Raw genomic sequence first — 13,215 nt, forward strand, 5'->3', positions numbered from 1 at the left:
AGCTATTCTAACACCGAAAACTGGGGTTCACAGTTGTCTGACTTTACTATGGTTGTTATCTAGAGTGTTGTGCCTTTCAAAATTATTTCCTCTGCTCCTTTCTCCCCATTTTGACACTTTTATTCTGAATCTCCAGTGAGGCTGTGTGACTTTCTGCCATTTCCTGTTGCTGTACAAAAAACATAAACATCGCTATGGCTTTTAGCTTTCCCCATTATCTTCAAAATCATACAACAGAATTTAATGGGGATTTTTTTCTTCCATTTCCTTTATGTGCTATTTTAAGCTTATCTATAATCACCGTCTACACTTTGTCACAAAACATATCCAGAAAGATGCTAAATGTTTAAAAGGCTACTGTCATCATCCAGTAGAATCAAAATACCCTTTGGCAGAAAATAATAGATTATACACGATTTGTATGTGATATTGTACTGGATGGATTAGAATTTCCATGAGAGCCTTTTAACATGACACAAAAACCACTCATAGCTAAAGTGCTGGAGAGCACAATCAATTTTTTTTAAATAAGAAAAATATTGGCTTTGTTACCTTTTCAAGGACAAAAACTTTTCAACTGACCTCTGAGGAAAAAATCATTAGGAGAGGTTTCAGGCTCTTGGAAAAACTTTCTCTCAGTCTAGGAAGAAAATTTCATTTGGAGTCAGAAGCAGAACATGGGTTCTTTTACAGTGCAATTACATAATCAGTGCTTCTGAAGATTAGCCTGAAATGCTGCATAACTGAACGGAGCTCATTCTTCCTTACAAAAACAGCTCCGTTCATTTAGCATATATAAAATAAAGTATATCACTTTCGCTATAATGCAGTACTCTGCAGTGTCTAATGTCATTCAATAAGAATTTTAATATAATCAAAAGATATATTGTAAATTAGATCTGAAAACACATCATTGCCAAAGAATGTACTTTCAAGTTTATGTTTTCAGTCACATTATTTAATCTTTGGGAATATTTTTGGTGTGTCTCTCATTTACTCAGAAATTAAGATATTTGTTGTCCCTGGTGACATTTCACATAACAACAGTTCAAATGATTTCCAGTTCAATTTAAGTGAAGGAACAGACTTTTCACAGTGTAACACACTTTTTGCAGCTTTTTTTTTTTTTTTAATAGTGCACCACAAAAAGAACTTGGAGTAGAAAGCTGGTATTTGTCAAATAGTAACCCCCCCTGAGCAGTCCTATGTTTTGTATGTTTTTGTAAGGTACCAAAAATTACACTCTGTGTACAAAAACTAGGCAATTGTTCTGTAAATGCACGTTTAACTTAAGCTACAATGAAAATTACTAATGGTGTTCATAGAGTGATGTAAATGTCTGCCAAGAGACATCTGCCTTGCTATTTTTATATGATCCTAAAGGGTAATGGTAACAAAATCTTGTCTAGTGATCTGCAAACTTTGCATTTGTACCTACTCAGAGGACTTTGCATTTGTACCTACTCAGAGGCATGTCAAGTGTTTCAGTCACTGGAATGAATAGAGTATTTGAAGTCTCAAATGGCATGGAAGAGGAATCATGAGGTACCCTGTTGTTTTATATCCTACCAAGTTTCTCAAAAGTTTGCAGGATAATGTAGAAAAATCTTGTGGGAAAAATCGAGGGCAATTCTTTTCATTGCTCATTGGTCAGTTTTCAATTCATTTGACAAATGAATTCTATATTCATTATTTTCTTTTTTTTTTTTTTTTTTTAATTACTGGGATAGCCATTCACATTCCTTCTCTGGAGATATTCAAAAGCCACCTGGATGCGACCCTGTCCAATGTGCTCTAGGGGAACCTACTTTAGCAGGGGGATGGACTAAATGATCTCCAGAGGTCCCTTCCAACCTTAACCATTCTGTGATTCTGTGACTCTATAATGCATTATGAAAGATCAAATCTTTGTGGAGTAAATTCAAACCAAGGGAATCCCTTGTTGGTTTTATGATCTTTGTAATATAAACTGCTTACCACTTCTGAAATAGCAAAGCTTCTTACATTGTCTACTGACGAAGTATCATCAATGATGATGTTTTAAATGTTTCTTAGTGTGTTGTATGGTAGAAAGTTTTCTGCACAGTAAAATGAATATTAGCAAGATAAGTGCATATTAGACAGCAGGAAGGCAGTGAAATCTAAGGAAAGTGACCAAAGAGATCCAAAGAAAGATGTTTCATACTATATACAGCATAGATGTAATGTTTCACGTAATGAACTACTATGTGATCTTTTTTCATTTTGTATTACAGTCCACGTTGCTGAGTCTGTCTATTAAAATATAGAACAGTTATAAAAACTATAAAAGACCTGTTGCATCCATTTCCAATATGCTCTGGAAAATCCTGGAACACAAAAGATGCTGAACACATTTTTAGTCTTCCTTAGCATTTTTCCTTATAGCTTACCCCTTTAAATTACGCCTGTTAGGCATTTTGGTAATCATTTATTTCATAGTTCATGCATAATTGTGTTTGTGTATTTTAGTAATAAAAGAAAATCAGATTTTTTTACTCTGACATACGGCTTGGTTTACACTAATAGTTAAAGCAAAACATGACTTTCTATTTAAGATATTGATAGAAAGATGAGTGTAAAGTGGGGAACAGTGAAGTTAAGGTATTACTTTGTTCTCCTCTTAAATGATCAGACAATTTTCAACTTTATGATCAAGTATTTTATCTCAGCTGATAATAGGTACTGTATTTTTTCTTATAAACGATATAAGACAAGCAAAGATAGTCCATGAAATTATGTGTATGAAAAAAATAGATTATGCTAATATGCCTTAAAAATAACGTGATAAATGTGTTTCCCCAAAGCATTTCTATGCTACACATAGATCTTACAATGTACAATTCACAGAGCTAGTTGGTAACAGTTTTTCTTCACCCCTCCCCTTTCTTTTTTCCTCCTTCCCTCTTCCCCCTTCCTGTCCTCTATGCTTGACAAGACACTGCCTTCTAATTTTCTTTTTGTGAGATCCCCTCAGGCTACTGCTAATTCTGACAAATAAAAAGCTTGAAATCAGACAGAGAACTGATTTGCTTACAGTTTAACCTGTGTTGCAAGTTGTTGGCACACAGAGCAGAGCTTGTGAGATCTTTCTCCTTTATATCCTGTGAATCACCCAGAGACAGAAATTGGTACTATGAGCACAGACTATTTCCTTCTAAGATCCTCAGTTCCATGGGGTCACAGTTTTAGCTCTTACATTTACTGGAATTTTTTGTCAACTTCTAGACTGGCTAGCTCCAGCAATGGAGTGGCTGAAAAAGTTTGTTAACTTCAACAACTGAATATCCCTCACTACTAGATAAGGATCTCTGACTCTGACACTCAGACATTAGCAGTACTTTTCAAACAAGATCTTTCAGTCCAACAAGACCACTACTGACTGTTTAATTGTGGTTTTGGTTAAGAAACTCATTGTATAATGGGATTAATCACATTATTAACACCTTATTTAAATAGAATAGAATAAAATATTCCAACGAGTAAGCTGTTAAAAGTGAATAATTATTAAAAACGTTTCAAGAGATAATAGATATTTATCTATTGATTTATTCTTGTTATGACACATAGCAAGGGATGCAACAACTGTTGCCTACAGTCTTTGCTTGGGTGGGCTTACTCTGTCTCTGTGGAAATTAGAAGAATGTCCCGTTATAAGAAATTCAAAATTCGTCCTATATTTGCGTGCAAATAAGAAAGCAGAGTTAATGTTGTATTTACAAGCTTAGCATTCTCTTAATGTATTTTGAACACAGAATTAGAAAAGATTTGACATTCAGTGAATATAAACGCCTTAATATACACACACTAAAGAGTGATATATCTTAAGTAATGGGAACAGGTTTTCCCAGAGAAAACCTTTGCGTTATGGGTGACTTCTGATGACTTTTTTATGGCGTTTTCTTGAAAACATGTGCCTTATGATGGTAATTCAGATACTAGAACAGTTGCTTTTCAGAAGGTGTGGAGAAGTATTATTATGACTGCAAGCAGTTGCTTAAAATTTGCTTCCTTTTTTTTTTTTTCATAGAAACTGTAGAAAAATACAAGTAGAGACATCAAGTGGCTATTCAGTCAATGCATCTCTCATCCTTCTCCAAATCAAGGTCAGTCATACCCAGTTCGTTCCTGACAGATATTTATCTTACCCGTTCTTCTTAAAAGACTAAAGTGTTTGAAATTCTTTCTACCTTACAGACAGAGTACTCTAGTACCTCCTCGAAAGAGTAAGAATAAAAAAAGAATAAAATTTAAAATCAGAGTGTGCAGAAGAAATGCCTGCATGTCGACTCATTTTTCAGCTGTATAACTTATTTCTGATATAACATGATTTCAGGAAGAAAAGCTGCTGCAGTTGAGACAGAGGTGGTTATCTTTTAGTGGTTATCTTTTACTTAGATGGAGTAGATTTTTGGTGAAATTCCCTAAGATTTTACTGAAGTCATGATTTAACTCTTAGGACCTGAGGCAAAGTAAGTACTTAAATTCTTCACTTTTATGGGTCTCTGTGGGAGTTAGACTCGTCCTGAATGATAGGTTCCATGCAAGTATATGCTGTATGTCTCACTTGTATGTCTCAGCTACTGAATGCTTTGAAATATGTAAGATGGTGCATCTGTGTTCACAAGGGGATTGATCTAGAGTGCCTTACAGTTTAACTGAACTGGGACTAAGATTACAAATGAAGATGGAGGGAGAAAAGCACCAAACTCAAGTGCACTAATGTTCCCTCCTGTGGAGATGAAGCTTTCTCTTTTAACTACAGGAGATTTCCCTACTTACATAGCCTGGTTGAGACTGGATGCTAAATGTGTGGCAATGGAGGACAGGAGTGACCTGAAACAATCTGGAATTCTCCTTACAAGAATATAAACTGTAACTTTAAAGAATTCCTAATTTCCAACTTTGCTTATAACAGGTGTTTATAATGTCTTTCTAAACATATGGGTGTTTTTAAGGATTTATTCTTAAGGACCTCTCTATATGAATTACTCCCATTGCACGAGACATTTCCTAAACATTTTTGAATCACTGGATTCATCTCCATCTCTTTTCTTCAGGGGATCATTTTCTCAATGAAAATTGCATCTGTCAAAAGGAAAAAAGGAAGAATCAAACATTCTAATGGACTTCCATGTACCATACACATAATTTTTTAAAATAGGATGGTATCTTTTTGCTACTGCCGACTTTTCTGCCAGAAATTGTAACATATCTCCTCATAAACTGAAATTTCTTGTTTCAGTTTCTAAACTCAGCTGTTATGTACAGCAAAGAACACATCTCTATTAGCCAAATAGAGTGAGAGTGCTGCAATTGCTACTCAGCAGAACGCAGAACTCAGTGTTTGAAAGGGATGTGAAAACGCCTGTGTTGCTCTGCAAGGATGGATTGTGCTCGGTACACATGAATCGTCCAAAGCAGCAAGTAAGAATACATCACCTGCTTCTTACCATGAAGCACAAGAGAACAGGAAATGGGACCATTTTTATCCCTTCAAATACAAGGCAGTTTTAAAGAAGGTTTTATTACACCCTGAAATACTTAAATGTAAAGCTTTTAATCTGTGTTTAGCTATGATCAGCTCTACTGGTACTTTTGTATGGAAATTTTCTTATTAGTAAATACAAAGGCCTACTACTAAAAACATTCAAAGCAGCCTGAACAAAGAGTTTTTAAAGTTTCTTACTACAGAAGAGACATTTCTGTGAAAGCAGAATCTTTAAGTAGTTTCTGTAGATGTTATTGCATGAATAAAAAGTAAATTCTGTGTACACTAGATTATATATTCTCAGTCTGGAAACAAAATAGCAATTAATAAAAGCAATTATGCACATTTTAAAATATTTAATAAATTCATGGGTTTATTATTTGATTATCAAATTTTATGTACTTTATGCTTATCTTTTTCTAAAGTAAAAGGTAGAATGGTATGTTCCTACAAATAGTGTACAGCTGGACTATCATAGGCATACCTCATAGAAATGCATTATAGCAAAATACAGTGTAAAGTCCACACCAAAAAACAAAGTAGAACTTTACAAGATATAACTTTAAATTTACAATCACTTTGTGTGATGCAGACTTTGAATCATTGAACATTATTGTGCTGGAACTTACGGAGTTGCTGAAAAAAACATTTGCAGTAGCACACTAGTTACAAAGATGATGCTATGCATTTATGGGGAAATCTCATTTTTTCTGGTTGCCTGTAGTACATTTTTTTAACTGCATAATTTCATGTTTTGTAAGTGAAGGAGACTTATTAGAATGAGAGCTTGGTTTAGGCAAAACTTCTAGTTCAAAGTCAGTGGAGATTAAAGCAATGTAATAGATGTAATCTGTAAGCAATATTATAGGAGTCATAGTAGTTTCAGACAGCATAAATGTGCATTGTTCTGAATTCCCCTGGAGAAATTGGTAACATCAACCTTCTGGCTTTGGTCTGTAAGAAACTTTATCCATTCAACTCAGTTTGGACTGTCTGGCTGATGGTGTCAGCTGCGATTGTGCACTACAGTGCATGGACTTATATGTGGTGGTCTGATCTTTCTCTTCTGATAATATTGTCATTGGTTTCTCTTACGAGGATAGAAACAACTCACAATTGCATTCTGCAAGTATTCATTTGCAAGCAATTCTGCAAACATATGCAGGATCTGTCATGTGTAGGGAACTGATGCAAAAAGGTTCCAGGATGTGGGTTTTCTCCATAGAGTTGCTATTCCAAAAATTTCTTTACCGTGGAAGAAAAATTAATTTATGCATGATTTAATGACAACAGGGGAACACTGATGACCTTATGTTGGAGGTGGTTTGGTGACATTTGTATTCCTAGAAGAAATCCCACCCTTGCACTGAGTTCTCTGTGACCTTGTAGCTGCTGGGTACTTACAAAGTCAATCAGCAAGTGAAGCTAGTGTGGCTTTCTGTAGGGAGATGAGGTCTTTGCTTAAGACATAAGATAAACCCCATTTCACATAAATACCTAGCTTACCTTATTTTTTTCTAATTCCAGTAATTTTTTAAGTCAGTATCATAATTTTAGTGACTTGAATGCTTGGTGTTCTGGCAGCACAGTTGTATATTTGTCAGTCTCATGTGGCCTAACATTCAGTCCACGAGGCAGAGGAGTTCTGAAGCTGAGCTTGGAAGATTACCGTGCAAATTAATCAGGCTTGGTAAGCAATTTTTTTTCTAATGTGGAATACTAAAAAGCTGCTTTGCATTAGTCTCGCCCTTTTAATTTTGACGCTGTTTTGCCTTTTCTTTTACCTGTTTATATACAGTAATAACATTTAACTCTATTTCTTTTTCCACGTGTGTCAAGTACCAGAATTTCTCCTTACAAGCAGATAAGTGGGACACAATTATGAAGAACTGTGTCCAAGTCTTTTTGCCATCAGTGACCAATAACTTAGTGCTGATCTTTGTATTCCAGGGCTGTGACTCTCCGCTTGACCACACTGTTTATGGATCCACAGATATATAGGAGAGGTTTTAAGAGCTTTAGAGCCAGTCGATACTTAGTCTTCAGAGCAGAAACTGGACTGTCAGCTGGAGACACTAGCCCTGAGGACTCTGTGAAGGATTCACTCACTATTCTCAACAGCTTTAACTAGATTTTCTGTGCCTTGTGCCAGCTGGTGCTGCGCTCTCAGATCTGTTGCCTTCAGTTCCCCTCCACACACATAGTTTACTTCAGTTTCACCTTCCACCTTCATTTTTTATTCTCCTCCCTCCTCAGCTTAACTTCTTCTTTTCCTGTTCCTCCTGAAATGGACTCATGCAAAAATAAACATATGAATATTTTAATATGGTATTAACATGACGATTTAGCCATCATGCTGGAGTCACTTTGCGAGCTCTGCTTTATGTTAGCTCTGTATATGTGGTGTTGATTGTGAGGTTTTCATGTGCAACAGGAACAGTCTTTTAGTTGGTATTTGTACTGAATCATTTTATGGACATCCTGTATATCAAATTGCAAGTAATTTAGGAGTGTAGATATTATGTGCAGGTCTTTGTTTATTTCACCTTGGAAAGCTGGCAATACTTCCCACTTAAGTGGGCTTATTATGATATAATAAAAGGGGATATATTATGAGGAAAAGGATTAAACGAAGTAGGGATATCGGGATAATTTTTGTAGCAAAATCTTTGATAGCAGAAGCATGTGATCACAATATGTTTGTTTATCAGCCATAAAGAAAAAATATGCTTCAAAATAAGAAATGCTACCAGCTGTAGCTACAATATTTGGAAAGTAACTGTTGGTATAGATAGAATTTCAATTTGCTTCTTTTCTCAAACTTGCATCTTGGTGAAAACCTTCCTTTCAGGGAGTTTCAGATGAATTTCAAAAGCTTTTTCAGATATCATAGCAGTAGAAGATATTTAATTTAATTATTTTTATGTCTGAGTTTCTGCTGATTTAAAATAACTAAATTATAAAGATAGCATGTTAAACCCTTCAAACCTGATCTAACTTTGGTTCCAGTTCTCCTACCTGTTGCTTCATATGCCTCAGATGGGTGGTCCGATTGACCTATGCAGGATGCTGGTTATTAGTAAAACATTATTTCTTAAACATATAATACTTCTTAAACAAATGATAAAATATATTTCTTAAAAATCTTTTTCTAGTCGGATGTAAATTTGTAACTTGATTAATCTTACATGGATGATGTCTGTCATCATTTTGAGCCAATTTACGTAAATCTCTTGCATTTGACTCCGGAGAGATGTATTACTTCTTACAGATTACTCTCACAGTAAAGTCATGAACATTCCTTGTGTCTTCAGATAAAATCTCTCACCTGTGATTGACTTACCATTTAATTCAGTGAGATGCTCCTACATCGAGATAAACAGTGAAGATACAGGAGTGAGATACAGGAAATCAATCAGAAACAGAAAAGTATCTCTCTGTAGTAATTTGGGAGCAAACTCCTTTTTCCTCTAAATCCAGCTGCATCAGTGTTATTAATGTAGCAATGAGCTTAATCCTTTTAGTTTAATTTAATTAATGCCTAGTATATAAAATCTGGAAAAAGCTAAGTGGTATTCATACTTGTCATTGTTTATTTTCACACATAAAACAAGCTCAGTCTTGAAGATCTGTTTAATAAATTCAAACCTGTTGTTAAAATTGCTTGTAAAAATGAAGTAGGGAAAGAATTTAGTGGTGTTTAATCAGGGAAGAAAACATGTTTATGAACGCTTTCACTCTAGAAACAGATACCATGAACACTACCCTATAAGAAGCAGCACACAAATCTGTCGAAGTAAAACAAGTGTCTGCAAAACTCCCACATTTAGAGTCTTACACTTCCTTCAGAAAAGCTATGTATGCTTCAGATGTTCCTTCCAGTTATAGTTTGTCTTGTATAGGTGACTTCTTTAGATATTTTGGGGATGTATATGTTGCTTTTAGAAACTGCCAGTGTGATTGAGCTGAAAACTGATCAACGCTCAGGTAGTCGTTACTCTGGTCTGCAGTGTTTATATCATACATTCCCTGGGCTCTCCTCATTTCTGTTTGCTTTTATTTTTTCATTTTCACTCCTTCAGGCCGAGTGGGGATGAAAAGCAGGCTGGAAGAGAGTCCATAGCAGACTTGATGGAGCTGAGGGTCAACAGGAAACTTCCCGTTACTTCAGAAGTTAAAAGCAAGTCTCAAGAATGAGGGGTCTGGGTGCAGAGTGCACATAAACTCTTGCTGTAACACTTCCAAATACTGCTCCTACTGTTCCCCTCTAGAGAAGTAATTGCAGTTTATTAGGGGGGACCGATTTACTTATTTGTATCAGGAGGTAGAGTGGTATCAACACAGTAGAGTATAATTTATTGAAGATTAAAATATCTATCAATGATGTGATTTTTTCTTCACAGTACTTTTGTGACATCGAGCAGTATGGGCCTTATTTCCATGTCAGAGCAACTGAGGCAGAGAGAGAGATGCATGCTTAGGGACACGTCAGGAGTTTGTGAATACCGGTCCCAGATTTTCAAACTCAATTCAGTATTTTAATCACTAAGTCATCTTCCTCTCTTCCCCACTGATACATTTCTGAAATGTATTTTATCAGTCAAGGATCACTTGCCGACTTAACAATAGAGAGCATATCAGGTGAAACATTTTAACTACGGGTATTTAATTTCACATTGGTAAGTGGCATTACAGGAAAGAATCTGCTTCTGATAGATAAAGCTTGCTTATATCTACTAATAATTTAGCAGATGGCTGACATCACTTTTGCTTGCTTTTTTAAATAATTATGTAGCCAGGTAATAACTGTATAAACCAAAGAAAGAAATAAACTGAAAGAAGATCTGAGGGATCCATGTATACTTACTGCAATGAATTATCATTATGTGCTCTCTATAAAATCCCATCTGCTCTTAGGTTGCTAGTGCTAGCAAGTTTTATTACAAATATTACTTTTATGAAATACCTGACCCACTAGCTTCGGTATTAGTTCAAAGAATTATGGTATAGATGTGTATATATGCACGTTATGCAACTCAGATTATATTTATTGGGGCAGTAATATTATATTTGAATTCATCATAACACAGAACAGGCAGAACAATAAAGTAAGTATCTATCTTCTGATTCATGGGTCTGAACTGAGAGTACAAATGATACATTGCAGTTTACCAGGCATATCATTTTCACCTCAGAATTTCTAGGTGAATAACATAATACCTGTAAAAATTCAATCCCTGTAAAAAAAATTAACTTTAATCATCCAGGAAATATCTACTCAGTTATATCTTTGGGGGTGAAGGGAGTGTAATAAAACATTATGATCTTAAACATAAAGGAGAGGAGACCTTAGTTGGGAAAATATCTTTAAATACTACTGGATACATAAATAACACATCTCACCTTTGTAGTAAAAACCACTCAGTTAAAAAAAATAGTTTCTATGAGGTCCTCCCATTTAGTTTGAATTATTTATTTGATATGAAAAAACATCCAATATACAGTTAATGCCAAAGTAATCATGAGGTAGAGACAGTACCATCTCACTAAATTCCTCTGGCCAGGACAGGTTGATTTAAGTATAAAACTGTGTTATTGGTTTAGCCAAATTTCAGAACTGTAGTGTCTATTGGGAATTTTTCTTTAGCATTTACTGTTAAGACACTGCTGCTGACAATCCACCTTTTTAAAAAGTCTTGCTAAATATCTATTCCATATCTTCTTATCCATTCAGAAATATTTTCTCTCAGTAAAAGCCCACATTTCCAGTTCAGTTTCCCAAACTTTACATTGTAGCTGCATGCATTCTTGTAGGACACAGCTCTCTTTTTGGATGAAAAAATCGATTTTATATTTTACTTCATAAGTACCTCAATAATTGTTTTGAGACTATATGCCAAATATTACCAGTAGGAAAGGGGGTAGTTCTCTGCATGTGTTAGGATCCATCGACTGCAACATGTGTTATGCTATGGAAAACTGAAAGAACAGTTAAATTTAGGTATGTTTAATAGAAGTTTCAGAGAACAGAATAGTAGTAACTACAGCATTTTCACTTTCTTATGCAGCTTTGAATTTTGGAGTAATGTGCTTAACTCCTGCCATTATTGTACATTTTTGGTAGGGCTGTTTATGTAGGGTTTGCAAATAAAAAGAGTATTGATAAAGAATGTGTGGTGGCCTGTGAGAATTTGGAGAAGTGGCTCATTGGTCCCCAAAGTTTAGAGCTACCAGTTTAGAAACAGCTGATCCTCGCTTGCTTGTGTTGACAATGTTCCAGTCTTCAACAGGGACTGGATGGCATTAACACACAACCACACTGAACTCTGTATCATTAGAAGCCAACAGTCCTGGAAGGAACAGTATTACACTTATCTGAAGTATAGTGAATGTCTTTCCTCCTAGGTGATACACTTAGCTTACCATTAATGTGCTAAGCATTATGCTTATATTAAACATTATGCTTATGCTATTTCTGCCCTCTCTATTAAAACCTACACCTTTGTAGTCACTAGGGAGTTTTCTATCTATATGATTTCCCATATCTGTTGGCTAAATTAGAGATCCAAATGCAAAATCTAGAGCTAATAAACATTAGGTGGATTTGTGAGTGACAATCCCTGGAGGGCTTTAGGTCCATAAACTAATGAGACATAAATATAGTGGAGTAGGGAAGGGTATTTTTATCTGTGATATACAAACTAGTTCCAAACTTCTTCAGGTCATTAATTGAAAACTATATCCATTTTCCTAGCATCAGCATTACAAAATTTTGCAAGATAATTATCATCTTTACGAATGAATTCATTATGAATTGGAACTGTAATGGAAAAGTAATTTGGCATCATCTTTTAGAACTTTGTAGTCTTAACATGAGTAAAATGGGCATAGCTTTCCACTAATTATCACGTAAAGACTTACAATGGAAAGGGACTCACACATTCAAGTGTAAGATGAGACATTAGCATTTTGTGACATATGGCATCCCTGTTACTGAAGTGAGAGGCATGTCACAAAAGCAATAGTGATTTTGCTCTATGTCATGCCACAAGGTAGCAGTATTGTGGTACAATCTCGATAATTTTCTGATGCAAGTGGCTGAGCATGGGATCAGTTCTGCTCCCATCAAAAACAAGGATTCTCACTTCTGAGGACTGTTTCCAATAAACTAGTGAAACCTCACTTCAATGACTTATGTGCAATGCACTGATAAATATCACAATCCCTACTACATAATATTTCATTAATTCATTATTGGACAAATACTAAGAGAGTTAAAAGGATAGAAAAAGACTTCTGATCGATACAAAAAATTATAATTTCATTTTGTTTTTCTTTGTTCTTGCATTGTTCTAGTATCTGTGAAAGTGAAAATTACTACAACAAAAAGTGGACGCATGTGATAAAAGTGAGTAATATAGTAATTACATTAACTTTTTATCCCATCAATAGGAATTTGAGAATATTGTTCAGGCAAGCAGTTTTCAATATATGCTTTTTTATTAGCTAATTTTTCTACTGTTGAAGGCATATGCAATCAGAAATGAAGTTTTTTATTCGAAGATCAAATATTGTGGAAGGTCAACAGCTGTCTGGTGAAAATTAAACATTAGTTCTGTTTCAGCTATTCTAACACAAGTAGTTGTTTTTAACTAAGCAGAACAGTATTTTTCTTTCAAGACCGTCTTGTTTGCTGGGCTTCTGCA

General features: G+C 35.1%; 1 long non-coding RNA gene across 1 annotated transcript; it reads left to right on the forward strand.

Annotated features, from left to right (window-relative positions):
* Positions 1-1,459: 1,459 nt before the first annotated feature.
* On the forward strand, positions 1,460-12,904 carry LOC137664530 (uncharacterized). Its single transcript, XR_011048347.1, has 3 exons — positions 1,460-1,545; positions 4,049-4,124; positions 12,866-12,904. It is a non-coding gene; the product is annotated as an uncharacterized lncRNA (long non-coding RNA).
* The last annotated feature ends 311 nt before the right edge of the window (positions 12,905-13,215 follow it).

Source organism: Nyctibius grandis, chromosome 6 (assembly GCF_013368605.1).
Source record: "Nyctibius grandis isolate bNycGra1 chromosome 6, bNycGra1.pri, whole genome shotgun sequence".
In the NCBI taxonomy this organism is placed as follows: Eukaryota; Metazoa; Chordata; class Aves; order Nyctibiiformes; family Nyctibiidae; genus Nyctibius; species Nyctibius grandis.